At 41.0% G+C, this 25,541-nt stretch overlaps 1 protein-coding gene across 1 annotated transcript in view; it reads right to left on the reverse strand.

Moving 5' to 3' along the window:
* LOC124781976 (serine/threonine-protein phosphatase 6 regulatory ankyrin repeat subunit C-like) overlaps positions 1–11,893 on the reverse strand; it is a 383,424-nt gene extending 371,531 nt beyond the window's left edge. Inside the window, exon 1 of the mRNA XM_047253904.1 lies at positions 11,814–11,893. The gene's annotated coding sequence lies outside the window, so the exon portion shown is untranslated. The remainder of the gene's footprint in view (positions 1–11,813) is intronic.
* Between the last annotated feature and the right edge of the window lie 13,648 nt (positions 11,894–25,541).

A 25,541-nucleotide genomic window follows, 5' to 3' on the forward strand; every position in this document is an offset into this window, starting at 1 on the left:
GATGTAGGTGTAGACAACTGCTTCTGCTCAATAGAATTTTTAAAAATGTGTAAGGTGTGTGTGTGTGTGTGTGTGTGTGTGTGTGTGTGTGTGTGTGTGTGTGTGTGTGTGTGTGTGTGTGTTTGACTACATTACGTGTAGTCACTGAATGTAAAAAAGAATTAGTTGTTGTTGTTGTTTTTTTGGGGAAGGAGACCAGACAGCGTCCCCATCGGTCTCATCGGATTAGGAAAGGATGGGGAAGGAAGTCGGCCGTGCCCTTTCAGAGGAACCATCCCGGCATTTGCCTGGAGTGATTTAGGGAAATCACGGAAAACCTAAATCAGGATGGCTGGACGCGGGATTGAACCGTCGTCCTCCCGAATGCGAGTCCAGTGTCTAACCACTGCGCCACCTCGCTCGGTCAAAAAAGAATTAGTAGAAAAGATTAATGTAAGAGACTATCGTAAAAATTGCCAGTGAGTTGTCATATTTTTCGTTGTTAACGGGCATTGCGAGTGTAAACTAACAAGTTCGGCATTACAGTGAGAGACCGAATTTATAATCCATTGAACAAGTAAAAAGTTAACCATCATCTGCGAATAACTCCAGGGAATCTGACCGATAATATCGAAAGCCAACGATATCTCGACAAGTAACAGTTACTGTCATTTGAAGGGCTTATCCAGTTCGTGCCTTGAAAATGACAGAGGTTTACAACATGGTGGGAGAAGCTTAACTTCTCCTTGGGCAATATGTTGACATTATAGTCTGCATAAGTAAAAGGATACAAAGTCTTAATCAAAGAGGCTACGAAGTTCTCAGTATTATGTATGCAACTGATATGTTGACAAACACATTTTTTAAACTATGAGTCTTTAAAACTAAGAAATAATGTTACTTTGTTTGTGACATTACAGCCTTTATCACTGCGATTTTTAACATGTAAACGTTTTTTTCTGTATTCGCGTCAGTATGTGCGAACTTTTAACATATACCAATGAATGTTGTAACCAGATATCTTTGCCGCGCTCCTGAAAAGCGCAGAATATCACGATAGCTATAAACTGTTATACGCTGCTATCGATCAGTGAAAAAAAAAAAAAAACGATGCACCTCTGTTTATAAATAACAATTGCCAATTTTTACTTCTGCAGGGAGCCGTGCCGCTGTCTAGCTGTTCTTCTGTGAATGTGTTGCGAGTCGGATGCAAAAGTATTGTGCTCCATACTGATATAATCATTTTATTGTAAATTTAAGAGTTTAAGTGATTGAAAAATATATGTAGCCACAAACAAGCGAGAATGTGTATCATGAAAATTAGCTCCACCGCCACAATGGGTGGCCATGTTAATGTAAGTTTCCGTTTCATAATATAATACTTGAAGCCTTGAAGTTTATTTAATTTCAAAGAAAATCTCTCAACCTTATTTTCATTAATTATACTTGTGATAATCTTTTCTGTTTAAAAGATTTATGCAGCTTATGATCCAGCGTGTGTTCTATCGGAACAGGAGGCTGTCGTGACGACATGGTTATCGTATTTATTCCAAGTTCTTTCAGTTCCGTTTATATGTTCGTACAAATCCAATTAGTTGGTCCCTTAGGTTTCTTTCATGTAACTTCCGTCTGTTTTCTCCGCGCGATCTTCCTCCGAAAAAAAATTTCTGTTCATTTTTTAGTAATTTTCGATATCGCGAATGAGAAAAGACAGCCGCCTCCTGCTCCGAACGGAACACCACGACTTTTCTAACGTCGGAGAGTACCGGACGAATTTTCCGCTAAAAGGTAATAGAATTTCTTAAAGCTGGATCAATTACGCGTGTTGCTGCTGTTCTCCGACAAATCTGGTGTGATTAATAGTAATTTATTCTGTCACGACAAAAAGAAACAATTTTATTTTTACCAAAGCAACAAAGCTTTCAATTAAATTACTAAAAATCATACCAGATGTTCCAAAATCTACATCGTACTACCATCGTTACTTCTATCTGAGTCTGTTTCCGAACAATCTGACTGTAAATTTACGATGCTAGGCTTCTACCCATCCTTACTTCCAAGTCAAATTTTTCTTTCTGAAGCTTTTCAGCATGCCACACATACTGTACCAAGGCTACAGATGGGATGTTGTCTGTTACCTAATTGTGTATTGCCTCACGCACAAGCGATTCACCGTATGATGTCATTTCTGTGTCTAGATGGCAAACAAACCAGCCAAATAAAGCATTAAAAAAACATGCTTTCGTAGATACGAAGATATTCTATACCTTCAGACTGATAGTATACTCGGGAAAACAACCACTAGGACCTTACCAGCTTAGTAATAAAGCATATGATATTGTCAACTGTTTGGTGGAGCAAATAACGAAAACAAATAGGAATTTGACGTTCGATAATTGGTTTACTAGTTACCCCCTTATGATCCATCTGTTGAAAGAAGATTCCTCGACTTCTTTCGGAACAGTCCATAAAAACAAGACAAGTGTTCCTGAGATTTTCAAGAAAGTAACAGAAGTATATAGTTCTCGATTTGGGATCCAGAATGACATTACATTGGTGTCCTATGTACTTAAAAAATAAAGTTCTACATCTGTATCATACTCCGCAAACCCTCCAACCCTGTTCCACCCGCAAATAGTGCGTGAGAAGAATGATTGTCAGTAAGCCTCTGTATTGGCTCTAATCTCGCGAATTTTCTCCTCGTGGTCAATACGCGAGATATATGTGGGGGGAAGTAATATGTTGTCTGACTCCTCCTGAAAAAGTGCTGTCCCGAAATTTCAGTAGTAAATCTCTTGTAACGTCTGCCGGTGGAGTTTGTTTAGCATCTCCGTAACGCTCTCTCGCCAGCTAAACGATCTCGTGACGAAACGCGCCGCTCTTCGTTGGATCTTCTCTGTCTCCTCTATCAGTACTACCCGATAGCGATCCCAGATAGATGAACAATACTGAAGAATCGGTCAAACAAGCGCCTTATAAGCCACTTCTTTCGTAGATGAGTTCCATTTCCTTAAGAGTCTTCCGATGAATCTGTTTTGTGTCTGCTTTTCCCACTATCTGTGTTACACGGCCATTCCACTTAAGGTCGCTCTGGATAGTTACGCCTAGATATTTTACGGCAGACACTGTCTCCAGCTGTTCGTCATCAACACTGTAGCTGCACAGTAGTTGATTTCTTTTCCTATGTATGCGCAATACATTACGTTCAGGTCTAACTGCCACAGTCTGCTGCAGTCATCAATTCTCTGCAGGTCGTTCTGCAAATTCTTACTATCTTCTGATGTTTCAAAATTCACAGTTCTTTAAGTATTCCCGGCGTGACTGATCGGTGATTGGATATCGGGATGCTTGTCTAGTATACTTATTATTGGTATACAGATAAATATGTAATTTTTTAATTATTTCATTGTAAAAATACACAATAACAATGAATGACCGATTAGAATGAAACATGGATGACACTTTCTTACAAGGCGTCGCAAAGTATATTGTTCCCATGCTCGTTTTCACCAATAATGGTATCGATTCTTTGGCATCACGCGAATTAAGCCACATGATCGCCTTCGACATTTACTTTATTGTAAAGAGAGAGATACATGACTGAAAACAGAACATTAAACCGCATTCAGGGAGCACTGCTATAACACTAGTTTCCGGATGTGTGAGAGTGAGAGCCCCAGGGGCTTCAGCTAGAAGTACGCGGGTGGCGACCGCGGGGACCCGAGCTGAGTCTGACATTGCTTCCACTTACTTGTGTCAGACTCCTTCTTTCTCCTTCCCTGTCGGCCTCCCTTTGCCAACTCTTGCTTTTTCGACCCCAACGGTATTAGGTTTCGAGGCCCGAGGGCGTCTTTCCAATTTTCTTATCCCTTCCTATAACCCAACTCCTGAGGGGAGCCCACCCCTTAAGAAAAGCCAGCAGTCCTGTGAGCTGTGAGGGTAACACCGCAGGTTGAACGGGAGGCCAGCACCCTCTCTCCGTAAAAAACTAAACATGCTTTCAAGACTACAAGTAAGCCTCGGAACATTACTGACAAAAATAGACGACGTCAATGGCAAAGAAACGGTATACGATTTGGAACGTGGAATGTAAGGAGTCTGTACAAGACAGGAGCTGCAATCAGTGTGGTCAAGGAAATTCAGAGGTATAAACTAGACCTAGTTGCACTGCAAGAAATCCGGTGGGACGATGCTGGGAGCATTGATGTTGAAAACTGTACAATTCTGTATGGAGCCTGTGTACGAGGTCATCTGTTAGGCACTGGTTTCTGTGTCAGTAAGACGTTGGCCACTAATGTTTCAGAATTCGTTTCAGTCAACCCAAGAATATCTGTTCTAACACTGGAAGTAAAGCATATTAAGGCGACTTTTGTGAACTGTCATGCTCCCACGGAGGAGAGCGAATGTGAAGTGAAAGACGAGTTCTATGCACAGCTAGAGGCAGTGATGGACGCTGTACCAAATGGACACCTGAGGATCCCCCTTGGTGATATGAATGCCAAGGTTGGGAAAGAACAAATATTCCAAGACACAACAGGTAGGCACAGTCTACACAACCTAAGCAATGACAATGGAGTTAGGTTCATCAGCTTCGCGACATCATTAGGGTTGTTCATCTCCAGCACAAACTTCCAGCGGAAAAACATACATAAAGGAACCTGGGTATCACCAGATGGGAGAACTGTAAATCAAATAGACCATGTTGCCGTTGATCTCAGAGCCAAGAGATAGGTGTTAGACGTTAAGGCAGCGCGGGGTGCCGAAGGTGGGAGTGATCATTTCCTGGTCAGAGGCCATTTAAACATACAGTGTAAAGGAAGAACGGGGCCTAAGTTAAAAAGAGTGGAAAGGTACCATGTGGAGAAACTAAAAGATGAGGCAACGAAGACCAGATACCAGTTGCAACTTAGTAACCGCTTTGAAGCACTCAGCAAAGTGGACGCAAATCAGGACCTCGAACTTATGTGGGGAAACATCCAGAGCTCAGTTAGGGATACAGCAAAGGAAACACTCATGGGAAACCCAGTGGGCAAGAAGATCTGGTTTGGAAAGGAATGTGCAGATGCCCTGGAAAGGAGAAAAGAAGTCAGGAACAAATGGCTGAAGGGGACAAATCTGGCACAGGCCAAAGCACAATTTGAGGAGGTCCGAAAGACTACACAAGCAATTCTGAGAAGAGCAAAGAGGAAATACATAAGGAATATCATCACTGAAGCAGAAACAGACTTCAGAGGACAAAAGACGAGGGAAATGTTTCTGAGGGTGAAGTACCTCTGCAAAGAAATCTGTCAAAGATTCCCGTGATAAGATCCTGACGAACGATAGGGACATAGCTGAGAGATGGAAAGAGTACTTTCGACAGCTGCTAAATTGTGATGAACCTGAACTGCAGTTTGATTTCCAGTACCCAATTACAGACGATGCAGACTATCCCCCACCTACCCTGGATGAGATAAAAACCAGAATCAGACACCTTAAACAGAATAAGAGTCCAGGTCAAGATGGAATACAGGCTGAAATGATCCTGGCAGGAGGAGAGAAACTTGCAGAAAAAATACACCGACTGATACAGGCAATATGGACCAAAGAAGAACTACCAGGAGAATGGAAAACAGCTCTGATCTGTCCAATACATAAGAAGGGCGACAAACTGAAATGTGACAACTATCGAGGAATCGCCCTGCTTAACGTCTGCTGTAAGATCCTGTCCAATTGCCTCAGACTTAGAATTCAGCCAGTGGCAGAATCGGTGATTGGGGAGTACCAGGGAGGTATCCGGCCAGGACGGTCAACAATAGATCACATCTTCAGTCTCCGGCAGCTCACTGAGAAACTGGGTGAATATGGTAAAGATTTGCATATTTTATTCGTTGATTTTAAGAAGGCCTATGATTGCATACATCGCAAGAGCCTGCTCAACTGTTTAAGGGAGTTTGGCATAGCAGAGAAACTCATCAATCTGATAAAGATCTGTCTGAACGAAACACATGCAAAGGTGAAGATGGGAAATCGCGTAACAGGAATTTGAAATTGTGACAGGACTCAGGCAAGGAGATGGGTTGTCCCCTATCCTGTTCAACTTTGTCCTCGAGAAGATCATACGCGAGACCTTCCAAGAGAACGAAGGGATTGAAATCGAAGGAAAGAGACTGGCATACTTAGCCTATGCAGACGACATCTGTTTACTCTCTAGGTCGGAAGAGGTGTTGGAGCAAATGACCAAAGCACTAAAGGAGGCTGCCAGCAAATTTGGGCTAAACATAAACGAAGCTAAGACAGAGTACCTCGTTATGACGCGTGGTCATTGTCAGACTGCTGATCATCTACAATCACTGCAAGTTGGGGACCATTCCTACAAGAGAGTGCAAGAATCCAAATACCTAGGGGCACTTTTCACTGAGAACTCGTCATGTGAAGCAGAGATCAATGCCAGAATACAAGCAGGAAACCGATCTTACCACAGCCTAGCACAACTGCTTCCATCCAAATCTCTCTCCAGACAGTTCAGGATTCGACTGTACAAAACCCTGATCCAGCCTGTTGTTCTATATGGCTGTGAGACATGGAGTATCCGGAAACAGGACTTCCATAAGCTCCTTGTCTTTGAGAGAAAAGTGCTTCGGAAGATCTTCGGTCCGGTTCTGGATGCAGATACCGGGGAATGGAGGATCAGATACAACCAAGAGCTTGAGGAACTATACCAGCAGCCCAACATAGCAGGAGCTGTCAAAGCCAAACGAATGCAGTGGGCCGGCCATGTGGCCCGGATGGAGGATCACAGATGGCCTCGGAAGCTCCTGGATTTCACACCTACAGGAAAGAAACCGCCAGGGAGACCCAAGAAGGGTTGGAGGGATGGACTCCATGAAGATTTAAAACAAATGTCAATAGATGTGGACGAATGGCGGATAGCAGCAATGGACAGAATACAGTGGAGGAGGAAACTTGTAGATGCGTGCGGTCCACTGGGCCTGATCACGTAGTAGTAGTAGTAGTAGTAGTAGTGAGAGTGAGAAAGTCAGCAGTATCAGATTAATTTGTTTTCTGTTTGAGACGAATTTACTGGTTCAGAAACCGAAAATAACAACCTGTTCAGAACATTCAAATCAACAAAATGGTAGTTGTAATGGGAAATGCGTATGGTAGCTAATATTCTGTCTTACATACACTGTGTGATCAAAAGTATCCGGACACCTGACTGAAAATGACTTACAAGTTCGTGGCGCCCTCCTTCGGTAATGCTGGAATTCAATCAGGTATTGGCCCACCCTTAGCCTTGATGACAGCTTCCACTCTCGCAGGCATTCAGTCAGGTGCTGCAAGGTTTCTTGGGGAATGGCAGCCCATTCTTCACGAAGTACTACACTAAGGAGAGGTATCGATGTCGGTCGTTGAGGCCTGGCACGAAGTCGGCGTTCCAAAACATCCCAAACGTGTTCTATAGGATTCAGGTCAAGACTCTTTGCAGGCCAGTCCATTCATTACAGGGATGTTATTGTCTTGCAACCACTCCGTTACGAGCCGTGCATTTTGAACAGGTGCTAGATCGTGCTGAAAGATGCAATCGCCATCCCCGAATTGCTCTTCAACAGTGGGAAGCAAGAAGGTGCTTAAAAGATCAGTGTAGGCCTTTGCTGTAATAGTGCCACATAAAACAACAAGGGTGCAAGCCCCCTCCATGAAAAACACTATCACACCATAATATCCGAATTTTACCGTAGGCACAACACACGCTGGCAGATGACGCTTACCGGGCATTCGCCATACCCACACCCTGCCATCGGATTGCCACATTGTGCACCGTCATTCGTCACTCCACACAACGTTTTTCCACGGTCCTATCGTCCATTGTTTACGCTCCCTACACCCAGCGAGGCGTCGTTTGACACTGACCGGCGTGATGTGGTCTTATGAGCAGCCGCTCGACCATGAAATCCAAATTTTCTCACCTCCCGTCCAGCTGACATAGTACTTGCAGTGGATCCTGATGCAGTTTGAAATTCCTGTGTGATGGTCTGGATAGATGTCTGCCTACTACACATTACGACCCTCTTCAACTGTCGCCGGTCTCTGTCAGTCAACAGACAAGGTCGGCCTGTACGTTTTTGTGCTGTACGTGTCCCTTAACGTTTCCACTTCACTATCACATCGGAAACAGTTGACCTAGGGATGTTTAGGAGTGTGAAAATCTCGCGTACAGACGTATGACACCAGTGACACCCAATCACCTGACCACGTTCGAAGTCCGTGAGTTTCGCGGAGCGCCCCATTCTGCTCTCTCACGGTGTCTAATGACTATTGAGATCGCTGATATGGAGTACCTGACAGTAGGTGGCAGCACAATGAACCTAATATGAAAAACGTATGTTTTTGGGGGTGTCCGGATACTTTTGATCCCATAGTGTAAGAGCTCAGATTTATAGGCATAGTTAATCTCATATTCGTATCTTGCTTCTGTAATGCATTTCTAAGGGAGCAAGTAATCCAACAAAGCTTTAGAACCATATTCTGAAGTGGTTTAAAAATTTGTATTCACATTCTGGTAAACGTAGAAAGCTGCTTGTGTTAACACACTACTGACTACTGGATGTACCCGGTACATTCGGGGCATTTTTCTTTTCTTGCAAAACTTTCAGCCCTATGGACTCCAAATCGACGATCCATCTTAACTACCGTCTAAAGAAAGAAGAAAATTCTGTCTACTTGCTTGGACTGCTCGCAGCTAAGAGACGAACCGTAATTGTATTATATTTCTCGTTGCACTTGAACGAAAAGTTTATTTTTATTGTCATTTAATCGGAAAGTAAATTATCAGGTCGGCTTTACCTTTTTTTAACTTTGTTAACACTAGTAGTTATTGAACGTTAAGTGAATAGAACTGATGCTGTAGGCAAGAAAAAAGACGCATGCAGTACACAGCTAACTCTGCCCCTGTATCTGCAATGTCTATCTGTATTTCCAAAACGAAAAATCTCTTAACGCAATGGTTAACGTAAAGTGTGTCTGCAACTGTTAACAACATGCAAAAGAGAAATCCGAGGCACAAATGCCAATACATATCACTTATTTACTCGGGGCCGCAAGGAGAAATGGCTCCCGTCCCACTGTTAAAAACGATTTCGATATGTTAGCTACAGTTCATATACCGCAATGTTTACCTAAATTGAACCAAATGCAAACTGGCCAGCGATTACACTTTTCAAAGTAAACATTTACTTTTTTTCGGAGTACATGAAAACTATGAGCAATTACGAAGAGAGAGAGTTCATTATCAGGCTACGATATATGATTATAAGATGTGAAAGAACCAACTTTTTTATGGGATAGTTTCCTTAGAACTGAATATCAATACAAATGAGAAAGACTGCATAGGGCAGAACACACACGAATCCCTAAATAGTGGTTTTTCATTTTTTGCGCGCAAAGTAAATTTTTAATTAGTAACGAAGTACACAGAAGGATGAAACTTTGCTTCATTTGCATAAAACGATTTTTTAGAGTCACAGCAGCTATCCCGATATTTGGTTTTCCGCATTTCGTTCCCCAGCTAAAGGCATGGCCATAGCACTACCGGTCTTGTCGCAGTACTTACGTCTTTAGTTGTTTCAGTCCTATGTTATTAAGAGTAGATTGTACACACCAGTTTGAGGTTGTTCCTGGAGGTTCCCGACATTCATCTCGTCAAATGCTGGCCCGAGTTTGACTGCTCAAACAATCCAGAAAATCCAGCTATCGACATTTATGTTTTATTAAGTTTTAACTATGTCAGTCAGTTTTAAAAATAGAAGGCATTAAAATAATGCAATACATCCATTAGCATTATCAGATACGAAGTTCTGTAATCAAGCAAATTGGCATCAACCCTAAATAAGCGTCTTTGAAGTTTGTTTTCTGTTTCTCTTTTTTAAGAAATATTAATCAGTCGTATTTTTTCCGGTTATTTATGTTAATAACACACGGAATTTTTCACAATATAAAGTATTCCTATATTCTTTTGTATTTCAGATTTTTTATTTTTGGGGTAGATCTAATATTATTCGAATATGGACAAAAATTCTTTTGTGAACATTTTCTAGCATAAACTTCTAATTCGTTGGATCGCTGGATTGAAGCATATGGCGATGTAATTTCAGATCGTTAAGTCGCAAATGTACCATCTACATTCATATTTACAGTACAAAAACTCTGCAGTTTACGTACACTAATGAAGTATGCTTAACTTTTAGGTATCAAAGCAATGTTCCTTGAAAATACGGAACTATTAGTCGTTTGACAGAACATGTTTTGCATATCTCATATCAAATTTAGACAGAGCAAGGTGGCGCAGTAGTTAGCACAGTAGGCTCTTTTCCAGAACGATGACAGTTCAAATCCTCACCCAGCCATCCAGTTGTACGATTTCCGTGATTTACCTAAATAGCTCCATGTAAATGCTGGGATTGTTCCTTAGAAAGTGTACGGCCGACTTCTTTCCCCATCCTTGACACAATCCGAGCTTGTGCTCCCTTTCCAATAACCTCGTTGTCGACGGGACGTTAAACCCTAATATTCCTTTCTTTGTCAAATTTAGCTCTGAGGTACGACAGATTATCAAAACTTCAAATAAGTTACATTAAAGATTAGAATGTTGCTCTCACTATGATAAATATCTGCGAACGCCAATGCTGCCTGATGAAGTCCAGTTTGTCCGTGAATTGCTCAATTAGGCGCAAGATATTTGACGAAGGCTGTTTTACTCGCCACTAATTCGCTCAGTGATTTTCTCCGCAGAGGTCTGAGAAACGATACTTACTCATGTTCTTTTATCTTCCAAGATACCGAAACACTTTTTTCAATGTGACATAAGGACATAAAAGGAGGGGCGTATGCCTACAGTAACAAAATGCACGTTTTTGTCATCAAACTATTCACAAAAAGAAGTGGGCAGCGTAGTTTTACCTACAGTCTCATGTAAACATTGCCTATGGGGCCGAAAAATACGATGAAAGGCAGCCACAGTCTTTACATTTAATATACTTGTTTCTTTTAGCGACATACGCGACTGCCATGTTTACAAGCGTTATGTTTCTGTAATGCAAGTCTTCCTTATTTTCTGGAACTATAGGGTAAATATTGTTGTGTGTTTATTATGCAGTAGTGTGACGAATTATCCGATATAACCTAGACATCGAAGACAGAGGAATAACACTAGAATTACAGGATTGCCCGATGAAATGTGACCTGTTGGAAATGATGCTAAAGGCCCTTGGAAATAGTAAACAGTAGAGCTACTGGATTTAATTTTACTATTGGATACTTTTGTCTGAAGATACATCCTATAATATACGTTTTTAATGTGCTGACACAAACTAGGAATGACGTATTAATGTTCACGAAATGTCAGTTAACACGTGGTAAATAAATATGTTCTATCATAATAGTGCCAAAACTAAAACTGGTCGCCTAGGCCGATTACGTTCCACATTTAAGCGCGAAGCATAGCAGAATTCTTTTTGTTGTGAGAAGCATAAACAGTTTCTGAGTTGGAGCCGGAACACGAAAAACGGCTTATATTAGCAAACACGCAAAAAACAAAAGTCTTTCAATGTCACGGCCGAACGGCGAAATACTTGTCCTGTTCTCTATTACCTTGCGCAAAATCAATCATTGACTTGTGGTACATAGGGTTATGTGAGGCCACCGCTTGTTGGACATCGGAAATTCTCTTACATTAGCTCTTAGAACAGCACTCTCGCTGACTGTCATGCCAGACAATCAGCTTTTCCGCCTAAACCACCTGCAGTCTACGAGACAACAGAAATCACGAACTGACAATTAATGCTATATGAACTCACCAGATACCGCTGCTGTCCTAACGGCAGTCGGCTGTCACAGCACGCTACGCACGATGGGAGCGAGCATGCGCATTGCGCAGTGCGGGTTCGCCTCTTAAGTACTGCCTAGGGAATGTTGTGCAATTGACTTTAGCACGCTGCCGCATAATCGAGATTTCTGAAGTGTTGCGCGAGACGATGCAAGATTGTCACTATGAACTTAATCTCTTGTGTAGTTTGTGAAGAGGATGAAAATCATTTTTAAAACGAATATATATTAATTGTCTCTCTACAGCACAGTTTGCGGTGTTTTGAAACCTTCTAACAGATTGGAACTCGAACATAGACCATGCACTCACCGATGGAATTATGAAGCAGAGATTCTTTCCTGCCAGGTGTACTATACACGCTAGGTATACGGGAGAGATTTTCTGGTACAATGGACGCTGTGAAGTCGCGCCGTTGAGTCGTGCCTGGACAACTAATTGCCCAGTCTCAATTCCACTCACAGCTTCATACTGACATTAAGTTCCACAACAACCGCAGCAGAGTGAATGCTTCATTATGGAACTTTTATGGGATACAAGCTACAAAAAATAAAAATTATTCTTAAAATTTTATATACTTAATCAAACGTTTTTCAGTAAAAAAAAAAAAAAAATCGCTTGCACAATGTCAAACCTGTGCTGCACTTTTGCGTGGTACGAAATAAACATATTGTACTAAACATCTAAATCTATTTTTTTCGATAATGTCGCAGTAAACATGCAAAATATTGGTAAATTGAGTCAATCCTTCAACATCGTTGACCTTCAATAAATTTTGAATCGACGTAAAAAAGAAAAACTCTGTTCATTAGAACAGGATAATCCAGGGATCGTAACAAACAAGCGATTAAAGCACACCATCTCTCAAACTAGTTCTGTTGCCGATTATATTCTTTTTAAAACCCAACAACTTCCATTAAGTGTTTCGTGACTCATTTTTCTTCTTCAAAAGTTACAAAAGCTTCTCTCTATCGGTTATCAGTCTCGCTCCATCAAAATAATTTTTGTGAAATTGTAGGAAGTCCAAGAGCATATTTTTCCAATGACTGAAGATATTTCATTGTCAGATCCATTCTTAAGAGACGTAATTAATTGGTTGAGGACTTCAAAATACTAGTTTTTGAAAATGCATGAGACATTTTGAATTTGACGTTTGATCGAGCCTTTTTGGAGTTTCTAACCATCGTTGATATAGAAGTATATATTAATTATAAACAGAAAACATCAACCACAATTCAATAAAATTTTTAATTGTAATAACTCTACTGTTGGAATTTAGATTGTTACAGAAGGTAAATACACTGATGGAGAAAAATCGAACGCCTAGAAGGACTTGAGAGACATAAACGAAAGTTGGTAGGTCCGTTTCTACATCTGAAAAATGATGTCTATTCAGATTTGGCGCCAGTCGCAAAAAAGTGACTCTGACAGCGACACTATGAAGATTTCATTTCTTTCAAATCAGGTTTGCTTCAAATAGAATCTGTAACGGTCGTGAGCGTTAGTTATCTTTGAGATAGCGCATGGTGGGTTGGTGGTCAAGAACGCCTTCCAGGCGGCAGAGATGCCATTATCGACACACCACTGAGTTCGAACGGGATCGTGTAATAGGGCGGCGTGAAGGTGGATGTTTCGTCTGCGATATTACATAAAGACTTGGTAGGAACGTAGCCATGTGCATGATTACTCGCAGCGGTGGTCACGAGAATGCACGTTCGGAAGAAGTCGCGGCTCCGGACGACCACTTGGCACAATCGAAAGAGAAAATCGAGTTCAGCTTATGGCTCTGGTGCAACATACTGCATCTGCAGCAACAATTTCAGCAGCAGTCGGCACCACAATGACACAATGAACTGTTACGAATTGGACTCACTGTACCTTCAACTGGATTTATTGTCTTGGGTGCGATTTTGTGTGACAGCAGGAAAACCCCCGTAGTTATCTCACGCACCCTGACTGTAAATTTTTATGTCAATCTGATGATTCGACCTGTTGTGCTGCCATTCATGAACAATATTCCAAATGTATTCCAACAGGATAAGGCTCTCCCACATACAGCTGTTGGAACCTAACATGCTCTACAGAGTGCTGACATGTTACTTTGGCCTGTTCGATCACCATATCTGTCTCCAGCACATACGGGACATTATTGGATGGCATCCACAGACAGCGTTTACCATCGCTGTATTGACCAAACAAGTGCAACAGGCGTGGAACTGCGTCCCACAAACTGACATCTGTCACCTGTAAAACACAATGCATTGACATATGCATGCTTGCATACAAGATTCTGGCAGTTACACAAGTTATTAATGTACCAGCACTTCACATTTGCAATGGCTTATCTCGCGATTACATTAATCTGTGTTCTTGCAATGTTAATCACTTACATATGTTTCCTAGACAAATGTATTTCAGAAATTTCATTATTCTTCATTAACTATTTTTTGGTGTGGCGATTTTTTCTATTAGTGTAATTTTCCGTTTCTTTCTCAGTTTTAGTCTACAGCTCTTTGAATTGAGCAAAGTGATTCAGTGAGCCCCATAGAAGGTTTATCACATCCTCCATTACTGTAATAAATTCTCTTTCTGGTAAAACTTTTTCAATTTCATCTTGCATGATGAGGTTAAGATTATGGGTATTAAAATGCAAAAGTAATGCTCGAGGCTCATATTTGCGTACTCATGAGTGCAAACCTGAACTTCTGCCAGAAACATCTGGTGCACTAGTTTAACACCAGTAAGGTTGCCACTCTTTTAGAAAATGAACTAATGAAGCAAGTGGAATCATTAACCACAGATTTAGTGTCGACATGTCTTGTTATAAACAAATACATGACCTAATAATGTTATAATGCTATCTGACTTTGATTATAAGAAAGGAAATTGAATGAGAAGCTTTCACTTAAATAAATTGTGCAACGTTAATGTATACAGAAGTCACTGATAAGATCCTAGCAAATTAATAATGTGTAATAGTGATCAAGTTACAGTGGACGACTGTGCCAAGGGGGATGAGACCCCTAAATGAAACCACAATATTCACCTATGGAAACTATCCAACACTTTGAATGATGATTCAGTCCAAAAGGTGCCAACATGTAAATGTAATACCATCTGTAATGTGGTTTGTGGAAACATTTAAATTCACAGTTTATTGTATCAGCCATAGCATTTCTTCACTCAGCGACTGATGTTTAGGTTTACTTTCACAACTGAAATTAGTAAGCAGAGAATGATGTATTTATTACTGTAAAATGGGGGTGGGGGACTATGTGAGAACTGAATAACTTCATTGTTTTTGTCACATGCAACACTTTGGTAGACAAAGGTGGCATGCTAATATGTGCACACGAGATGGTGGCAGATAAAGTCCACATCAAAGTATGGCAACCCTCAAACATTATTTGGAATACAGAAGGCAGATTGTATCAGTCCAATGAGCATTATCATGTGAACGAAGTTGGAGTATAGCAAGCTACAGGGATCGGTAATGGACCCTCTCCTGTTCCCAGTATTTGTAAATGATTTCAGCTCACATGGACAGTATTTGCAGATCGCAGATGACATAACTCTTTACTGAAAAGGCATTGATGGCAGGAAGCCTCAAGAAAAAGTAGACACTGATTGACACTAGAATGCAATGATTTGTTATGAACAAAATGAAAATAGTTGCTATGCAACCTCAGTGACAAATAATACGTGAAAAATGCAGATGCTGTGAAGCTTCTGGGGTTCGTCATGGATAGTAAACTCACTTTGAATGAACACACTGCCCATGTGTGTGACAAACTGTCACAAGTCACATACCTACATCCTGAAGAAACTGAGGCATGTAATAACTGATCAGTATCTGCCAATAGTGTATTATTCACTATTCCACAGCCATATCAGCTATGGCCTGTTACCATGGAGTGAGTCTACAGGCTGCAAGAAAATTCTACAATAACAAAAGAAAGAAAAGCGATAGGGATCATAACATCAAGCAGGAAACTGGACCTCTGCAAACTCATCTTCATACAGGTCTAGGAGTGATGCCAATTTTCAGTTATTACAGATTCACCTGTCTCATGTATGTGAGACAAAATGATGAAACGTTCACCAATGGGACTGGCGTCCACAATTTACGCATTGAGGAAAACATATGCATCCCAAGTTGTCGACTCTCCATGACCGGGACAGTTTTCCAACAGAAGCTATTGAAATGTTCGACCATCTAAATACTGAAACGCGTCCTTGGAATTCGTGAAAGATGTTGCAAAATCTACGACAAAAGGCAGGACATACTCTATATATCATTAAGTGCTATGCTATTCTTATGAAAATTAGTTCTGTATTATTATGCATATGTATGTTGATTTGTTCCTGTATTATAATGATCGTGTAATCTTAACCTTGTAATTTATTTATTCGTGTTCCGTAGATCCGGTATACAAAAGAATTGCTTGGATATGGAACGAGTCACAATATAAATTAACACAGTAGCCTACTTGTATATGTTAACAAATGTAAATTGCAATTGGTGTATAAGAAACAAAGTATGTTAATAGTTACAGGCTTAAGCATTTTCTATGGTAAAACAGAGGTATAAAATGATAAAATAATAAATTACAATTTTCCATATTTCAAACTATACATTAGCAGGAATTTGATAGTGCCAGTTGCCTGAACACGAATTCCTATACTGGTGTAAGAAGTATTAAGTTACAAAGTGGCAAAAGCAAATATTACTAGTAAAGTATTACATCTAAGCTACAATGTTACATTAAAGAATTGATTAAGAGAGTAAAACGCTTTTTACAGAAGATATTCCTTCAATTTACTCTTAAATTTTGGCATTTCACTGGTAAGATTTTTTTTGTCAGACGGGAGTGCATTAAACACCTTTATGCTTGAGTGGTATACTCCCTTTTGTATCAGACTCTTAAGATTTTTCTGTCATTATGAAAGTCATGTTTTGTTCTTGCTTCATAGTCATGATAAGAAGTATTCATTTTGTACATGTATAGGTTCTTAGCTGAAAAGCACATAAGGGATAAGATATATTGTGAGGTCATTGTTAATATTTTGTGTGTTTTAAAAAGATTTCTGCATGAATGATTCCTGTTAACTCCACTTATAAGTCGAATTGCTCTTTTCTGAGTTACAAATACTTTATTTGCCATTGGTTGGTTACCCCAGAATATTAAGCCATAGGATAACAATGAATGGAATTAGCCAAAATAAGCAGTCATAACAGCATCACTGTTAGCAGTTGTTGCTATAATACGTAGAGCATAAGTTGCTGAAGTATGTCTTTTTCTCAAGTCCAAAATATGGCAAGACCAATGTAATTTATTGTCAATGTGGAGGCCTAAAAATTTTGTTGAATAAACTTGATGTATATCTTGATCATTACATCTTAGACTTATGTCATCCTGAACTTTGTGAGCCACATGGAAGTGTATGAACTGTTTTTTTTTTTTTTTTTTTTTTTTTAATTTAATGTTAGGCCGTTGCATCCGAACCACTTATGGAGGTCACAGAACACCAAGTTGGCAGATGATGCAATATCATTTTCAGGTGTTTTTTCAATTACAAAGGATGTATCATCTGCGAAAAGAGTAAATTTGATGGTAGCCTTAGAACAGTGAGGAAGGTCATTAATAAAAATAAGAAAGAGCAAAGGGCCAAGCACCGAACCTTGGGGCACGCCTACACTAAATGTTCCCCAGCCAGATAAAGCTATTGAGCCATCTTCATGATTCAGCAATACCCTCTGCTTTCTGTCAGTCAGGTATGATCTGAGCCACATTCCTACTGTGTCAGTTAAACCATAATAGGCTGCCTTTGAAAGGAGAATTTCATGGCTCACACAGTCAAAGGCTTTGGTTAAGTCACAAAAAATACCAACTGGAACCAATTTATTGTTCAGTGCTTCTAGAACATTATTAGTAAAGGAGAATATGGCATCAGTTGACAGGCCTGATTGGAAAACAAATTGGCATTGACTAAGAGCCTTGTGGAAATTCAGGTGTTGTACAATTCTCCTATGCATCAGTTTCTCGAGAACTTTGGAGCAGCATGTTAAAAGGGATATAGGGCAGTAGTTAGAAGCATCAGTGTTTTCCCCCTTCTTGAACAGTGGTTTCACATCAGCATAAACACTGATGCAGTCTGTTCAGTCCTGACTGGTGAATGACTCATCTACGGTAACAACTGGTATTGTAACTCCACATATTCATATGTAAAGTTTAAATGTTCATTTGTTCGATATCTTAAACTCTGAAACTTCTTCGCCGATTGCTTTGAAATTTTGACACAACGTTACATGTGAATAGGCATCTGTTTTTATGTAGCGGCTACCTATTTTAATACATATTATATATAAACGTGTAATGTGTAAAAGGGAAACTTTATTAACTAAAATCTTGAGTTGTTCTTGACTGGTTTACTTCAAATATTTACCCTAATGAACAGTCGGACAGTACTTGGCAGATTTATTTCAAATTTTTACACAGTAATACAATAGTGAAACATTGTTAGCAAAAATCTCGAAAAGTTCTTGATCGATTTACTTAAAATGTTAAACGATACTCTGTCAGACATTCAGACAGACATAGACTGTATGATTTTTGAAACAACATACAGGTTTTCCATTAAAACACATCGACACATGCCCACTAGCAGCTCACTCCATATCCGTGTGCAGGAACAGTATTTACGCTCAACTGTGGAACATCAGGTTGGTCTCAGCCGTCGGACCAATTACTCACTCAAGGTCTCTGGGTCAGGCACCAACCATTTTTGTGGTCCATCAATCATAGCTCTTGCCAAGGGATTATCGTCGGAAATTTGCTGTGCTGTGTTTAGCTTGAAATCTCTACAAAGATTAAGACAATGAGTGCTTCTTCTGAGTTTGGCCTTCCATCAACTACTGACTGTGTTGTTATCTCCAGATCATTCCAAGTGAATCTGAAATTAAACCTTTTCATTACTCACTTTGGTCTTTGGGTACTTTATCATTATTTGTATTTATTGTTGGGACTCAAAATACCACAAAAAAAACTTTCATTTGTATGTAACATAAAACTCCATAAAGGAGACTTGTGCTGTAGAATATTAAATAAACAGTTCTACATTCTTTACCTCAGCAATTTTCTCATTGCACCTCAACCAGTGCACAACATATCAGTTGGTGATGAGGAATTTTTATGGCCTCAGAACCCCTCTTATCTCCTTCAAGTTTAGTCCCAGAACATTTGGCGACATGGTATTTTCTTCTGAACTCTGTTCCTCATCCATGCCAAGTGGAAGTGTTTTCTTTTGATTCCAGCGCTCAACATTTTCATCCCACCACTGGTGCCAGCTGCTGCGTTCTGTCCTGCCATTTGACGGTGTGGGTAAACATTTTCATTAGCTGTGGTGCCACCATTTGCTCCAGCACCACCACTAAAAATTTCTTTGCATCAACTGGCGTCATGGAAAAACAATTTTTCCTCAACTCCAATGCCACAATTGGTTCCCAAACCATCACCTGACATTTCATCGTATCAAGTGGCGACAAGTATGTTCATCCTTGATGTAGAAGCAATTTCTCAAGTCGTATCTTTCTTGCACCACATCTAGCAGATGCAGAGATCCCTTTTGCAGAAGCTATCCATTATCCTGACATGGGAGGTACCCAGTCATGGTCCACAATGCACCTCCATAGTCAATTGCCTCCAGACAGCATCGCCACAGATTTCTCCTTCTGCACAGAACCAGAGCCTATGATCAAATATTTTCCCACACATGGACCTAACAGCGACTCCCACCAGCGAGCCTCAGCAGTCGTGCTTGTTTCCTGTCTCCAGGTGCACCCTATGTCTAATCCTCATATGCAATTTATGATCCTCTTCTGTATGTCTAATCCATGTATATATTTTCCATTTATTCTTCCTGTGCTTAATATGTGCACTTGCTTTCTTATTTCTCCACTGCTCCCGCACTCAAGTATGCCCTCCAGGCACAATAATTTTACATCCTGTAACCTCCCCCTCACTTATCGACCTTAATGACAGTGAAAAATGAAACCGCGTGTACCTAATGGGAGTTTTGGAAAAGCAATCGTCACCGAAGTTAACCTGTCGGTAAAGAGGGAGGAAAGGGTTACATCTAAATGAAAGGAAAAATGCAAATGAAACTGGTGGAAATTAATTTTGAAAAGGGGTAAAGTTAATAAAGAAAGTAAATGTGCGGCTGTTACGCTAACAATTAACTAGCGGTAATTAGATATTTGAGATTTGGGGGAAATCACGGTCGCCAGTCCTAAGGACAATTACTATAGTAACTGAAAAAGAAAGGTTATTACACATATAATTAGCACTAGAAGCGTGGCAACTGAAGGTTGACACGTGTAGTGTGAAAACTGAAAGTTTGTCAGAAGTAATAAATTTCGCTACACTCTGACTTAATTTAGCAAAAGAATTACTAAAACCGGAAAATCGAAAGTTAATTTAGTGACTGAAGTTAATAGTGAGCTTTCTTTCTGAAGCACATCGAAATTCAGTAAAATACGGTTAGTCTTGGACTACCTCAACAATCATTTCAAAAGCTACGTGAATCTACGCAATTTAGAAAGAAGAGATTTAACTTTGAACTTGAATTAAATGATTCTGAACAATTAACAATAGTAAAATTTAGTACGTACCAAGCTGAGCTGCAGTCACAGGTAACTAAAATACGGTAACAAAACTCGCACTCTTAATTTGTGCTTGTGCAATTTAAATATTGTAGCCAGCTGAACTTTGAAATTAAAGCAGTGAAATCGAATGATGCTGGCGTTTGAATTTCAACGACCCTCGGGCTCATTTCGGAAAAGGAAGGGACCCTGCTTGGCAATGCAATTGGGACAATGAGCAACAAAGGTTCATGCTAAGTTGCTGTAATTTTGCGAGGCAAATGGAACAAGATTAAAAGCTGAGGTCTGCCATACAGTTCTAAAACTTTACGTGGTTCCAGTCTTCCTTGTTGGTTTATTGAAGGTTCGAAGCCGTCGATCGAGGAGGTGGCGACAGTCACTCATTGTCGGCCGTCGCTGTTGCAGAAGCTGGATGTTGGCGCGCCTTCTTCTCGACACGGTCACCAGGCGAAACGGGCTCTTGATGTGCCCAGCTAATGCTTCCCGTCCGCGACACCATGTCAGAAACTGTCATCGCGAGTCGAGCGCAATTACATGCTGCCAAACCCCGAAAGCGCGGCAACTCGCGGGAGCGTCACACAACACCTGCTCCACTCGCTACTCCCGCCAGCCTCTCACTCTGTTCCCAGCCCGCGCTCCACGCGGCAGAGTTAACACTACCAAAGATCCTACACACTTTGATTCTTCACACGACCCATCGATGTAATCGTTCGATAGCAGTTTTCCCTAGGCAAGACCCAGCGTAAAAATACAAATAATATTTACGAAACAAACCAATTATACATCGACATGAGTGCATAAATATATATATATATACAAACAGTAAAACAATTACAATATATAAAGAGACAGAAATGTCATATCTTGAGGTAACAAAACAAGAAAAAAATAATAGTACAATAGATGGAAATAGGAGGATATGCATTTCCGGCGTTACAATCCCAAGTACTCCCACTACCATCTATGTCCTCTGAGTCCAGCGATTCTACTTCCTAAGTGCTTCAGCACCCATTTATGCCCTCAGGACCCAATCATTACCATTCTGTTTGTTCCCACAATTCATCCATGCCTTCTGGGCACAATAATTGTACTTCTCAGTGATTTGCACTTACATCTGCTCTTCTGGTGCATTTTGCCTTTGTCATTTCCACGGTGATCTTGCACCACTATCAACCATCTGAGTATATTTTGTCTATTCCTATTGTTGGTATCTGTGTAGATTGGCTCCCAATGGCTCACTCCTCAGCCACTGCCAGTCTCGGCATATAGACACGGCTGCTCGGCAGCTCTTACGCCAGCCACTTCCTCGAGCCTGACAGCCGCGCAGGGTAGCCGTGCGGTGTAAGGTGTCTTGTGACCGTCTGTGCGACTCTCCCCATCGGAGGTCCGAGTCCTCCATCAGGCATGGGTGTGAGTGTTATCCTTAGCGTAAGTTAGTTTAAGTTAGATTAAGTAGTGTGTAAGCTTAGGGACTGATGACCTCAGCAGTTTGGTCCCTTAAGATCTTACGACAAATTTCCAATTTCAAGCCTGACACCACAATAGCTCCTCACCACATGTCTTCTGACTGTCCCGCCATCGTTTTCTAATGGGAGGATGGAGGTATGACTGTCTCCCTTCACAAAGATGAGTTCGCCATTTCTTCCCTGGAGGGTGGGATGCTGTGTCCGTCCTACAAGACACACTCTGCAACACACTCGTATCCCACAGGTGGCTATGCTTCAAGTGTCGCCTGCCACAACATGCACAAGCACCTGCAAGCCAAACACTGATTCACACTCATCTGAAATGTTGATGGTAAATGTTCTGGACAACTTGTTGCTTACTTGTTGTCCTCGGGGTCTCTGGCAGCTGTCACAAAATGTTCTCAGTTCGCTGCCAGCAGATCGTGCTTCCATGACAATGGAGCTGTAATCATAGGCACTATTTTCCTGCATGGTGTCATGTGTCCGCTAGCATGTTGCATCTTGTGCAGCGACAGTATTTGTGCCGGCGCAAACCACAGGGTGGAAGTTCAGTCTCAGCTATTTCTTCAACTTGTCTGGGCCAGTCACCAACCAGAATAGTGGTCATTCAAACAGACCTCTCACTAAGCAACCATCAATGGACAGTTGCCACACTGTGTTTAACTTCTAATACCTATGTAGATTAGGGCAGTAACTTGACTTCTTCTGACTTTGGTCTTATGCCAACTAATAACTGTGTTGTTAACACCAGATCATTTCAAGGGAATCTGGACTTAAACCATTTTGTTACTCACTGAATAATTATTTATCTTCCTTGTTGAGACTCAATCTATCAAACAAGCTTTCATTTGTATGTAACATAAAGCTCTACAGAGGAGATTTGCGATCTAGAATATTAAAATAAACTTGTTCTACATTGTTTATCTGGGTAGTGTTCTCAATGTGCCTACCTGGCAAGGGACATATCACATTCATTGTTATATCCTCACACCACTCTAAGACAAACAGACTTCCTCAGATTGGGCCACGTTAGAAGTTTCATCCAATAAAATTGAAAAATATTCAGCATCCTGTGGTTGCCATCACTTCGACAGTTTCATTTTCATTTCATCGTGAAGCTATTTGTAATTTTGCCACATCTTCAGCTCAAGCCTTTAAAAATGTCTTAAATTTGGAATGTTCATCACTGCTGGATCCTCATATCAGGAAACTCTGCCTTGCCAGTCCGTGTAGTGGGCTTGTTGGAAATTCTGTTAGGATAAGTAGGCACAGTAGCACTTGTGTACTGTTCTAATAAAATTAAATAACTTTATTAGCATAAATGTCAGACACTGAAAAATATTCTTCAACTTAAGCCAGGTACCGTGAACAGACTGAACAAACAATTTAAAACAAAGAAATGAAATTACCCATTTTGTTCCTTAGTCTCTGATTTTAGATGCAACAACAAATTGTGCAAGTCATTGTCCCCACACAGCCCCCCTCCCCACTCCAATGGGGAGCCCTCAGCGGCTTAGCATTTGTTTGCTAGGTACAGGCTGGGGGCTGGTAACTGCTGCCAGTTTATCACAATAAGGTCTGGGCATGCTCCAGCAACCACTGTCTAATATGGCAGAGGAATGTTGTGTGTCACATGGGATGGGGATGTTGCTTGACGGCCCAGATCATGACTATGGTGAAAACCTCTATAAAATACCCCCAATCTCAAGGTCTGCTGTGCCCTGATGAGATATGTGGCTGTTGAGGTGGAACAGTTGTTAGTGTGCAACCTTTGGGTAACCTGTCAGTTGTATAAGGCAGGCAGGGGCTCTATGTAGGTGCTATTTCTTTCTCTAGCTGCTCGTGGGACTGAGCTAGACCCCTCAAAATCTTTTTCTCCTCCTCCCAGAGGAACAGGTGGCCACTGGTAGGTACCAACAGCCAGTCGCTCAAGAGGCTTCGTGTGACAAAGCCTCCAGATTCTGGAGTTGTTAAAAATAGTTCAGTATTTAGTAACAGAATGCATGCTGCAGGACATACTGTATTTTTGATAGTTAAAAGGAGAGAGAGAACCTTTCAGAAAGTCTCCCCCTGTTTACATTCAAAAGGGTTTAGAGGGCATTGCAGGGACATTAAAATCAACGAAGCAGTTATGTGATGGTCACTATTGATCAAAATCTCTACTTCCCAACAGGCAGCAAACCTGCAGAAAGCGAAATGTCTTGGGGAGTATGCAACCTAAACTAAGCTCCATACCACGTTGAATTACAGCAAAGGTGTTGTGACATGCAGGGATTTGATGGACATTCCCAAGGAAAAACTGAAAGTTGAGTGGTCCCAAGGAGTAGCTGCTGTGCAGAGTGTCATGAAAAGAGTGGATGGTGATCTTGTGAAATCTGACAAATCATGAAACCTCCAGAGCACATTAAGGCAGGTTTTTCACTTCAGTGTGCGGCCATATGTCCCAAACTCTGTGCATTGTTTTACATACCAGCTCTTTGGGCACATCACCTTAGGTTGTAAGAGAGAAGCGACTTGTGGCAAATGTGGTAAGGCCACCCATGAAGGAGCTGATTGTTCAACTGCTCCGAAGTGTGTAAACTGCTCTGGGGATCTCCCTGTCTGAAGTAGGAACTGCAGTGTCTTCCTTGAAGAAAGGAAGATACAGGTGATCAAAAAAACTAAGTGTATCTCGTATAGTGAGGCCAAAAAGATCTACAAGGTCATGCAGCCCTTGACGTTCACTACCTCCTTTGCGTCAGTTCTGAAGCAGTAAGTACAGAAGACGGATACAGCTACACAAACAAATGATGCTAGTGTTGGCACTAATACCTGCATTTATCAATGCACTTGTGCTCCTGCAGTTACTTCAAAGCCCCCAACTTTGCCCAGAACAGAAAAAAAAGAGAAGAAGAAGAAGAAGAAGAGGTCTAAGACAAAGAGTCATATGCCAGTGGAGACAGGAAGCAAGCAGCCTGACAATGGCAACATCATCTCTCTCTATGACATCTCTCATGACTCACCTCCAGAGCCGATGGCTCTTGATGTTGACCTGGGGCACACATTTCGGCTCAACACTGAGCCTCCTCCCATTATGGTCTTACCTCCTTGGTGGAAAGACAGGGTGAAAGTGCAACCCCTGTGATAGATAGCACCCATATTACAGTGGAAAGTTACTGGGTTCAGGACACATGTGGAGAAACTGAAACTTTTGAAACAGGCTGTGCTTGTATTTGCAGGAAATGTGTTTTAAAGCATCTGATGCCACTGCACATTCTATGCAGCAGGCTTTCCTATATAAATGACGTTGTATAGATATATTTTTTGATATCATAGGCTACTTCTTGGAGACACCATATTCTTGGACAGCTCCACCAATGGGGCTTCTGTGGCCATCTCTCCATCTTTATTCAGTCTTTCTTATTGAAGCGCTTTTTTGACTAACGAATTGGTAATATGCTGTTGAATAGTTTTGAGCAGGAGAATGGTGTTCCTCAGAGCAGTGTTTTGAGTGTTACCCTCTTTGCCATACCAATAAACAGTATCACATCTGTGGTGCAATGCTTATTTGTGGATGATTTTGCAGTTTTCTCTT

Source organism: Schistocerca piceifrons, chromosome 1 (genome assembly GCF_021461385.2).
Source record: "Schistocerca piceifrons isolate TAMUIC-IGC-003096 chromosome 1, iqSchPice1.1, whole genome shotgun sequence".
NCBI lineage: Eukaryota > Metazoa > Arthropoda > Insecta > Orthoptera > Acrididae > Schistocerca > Schistocerca piceifrons.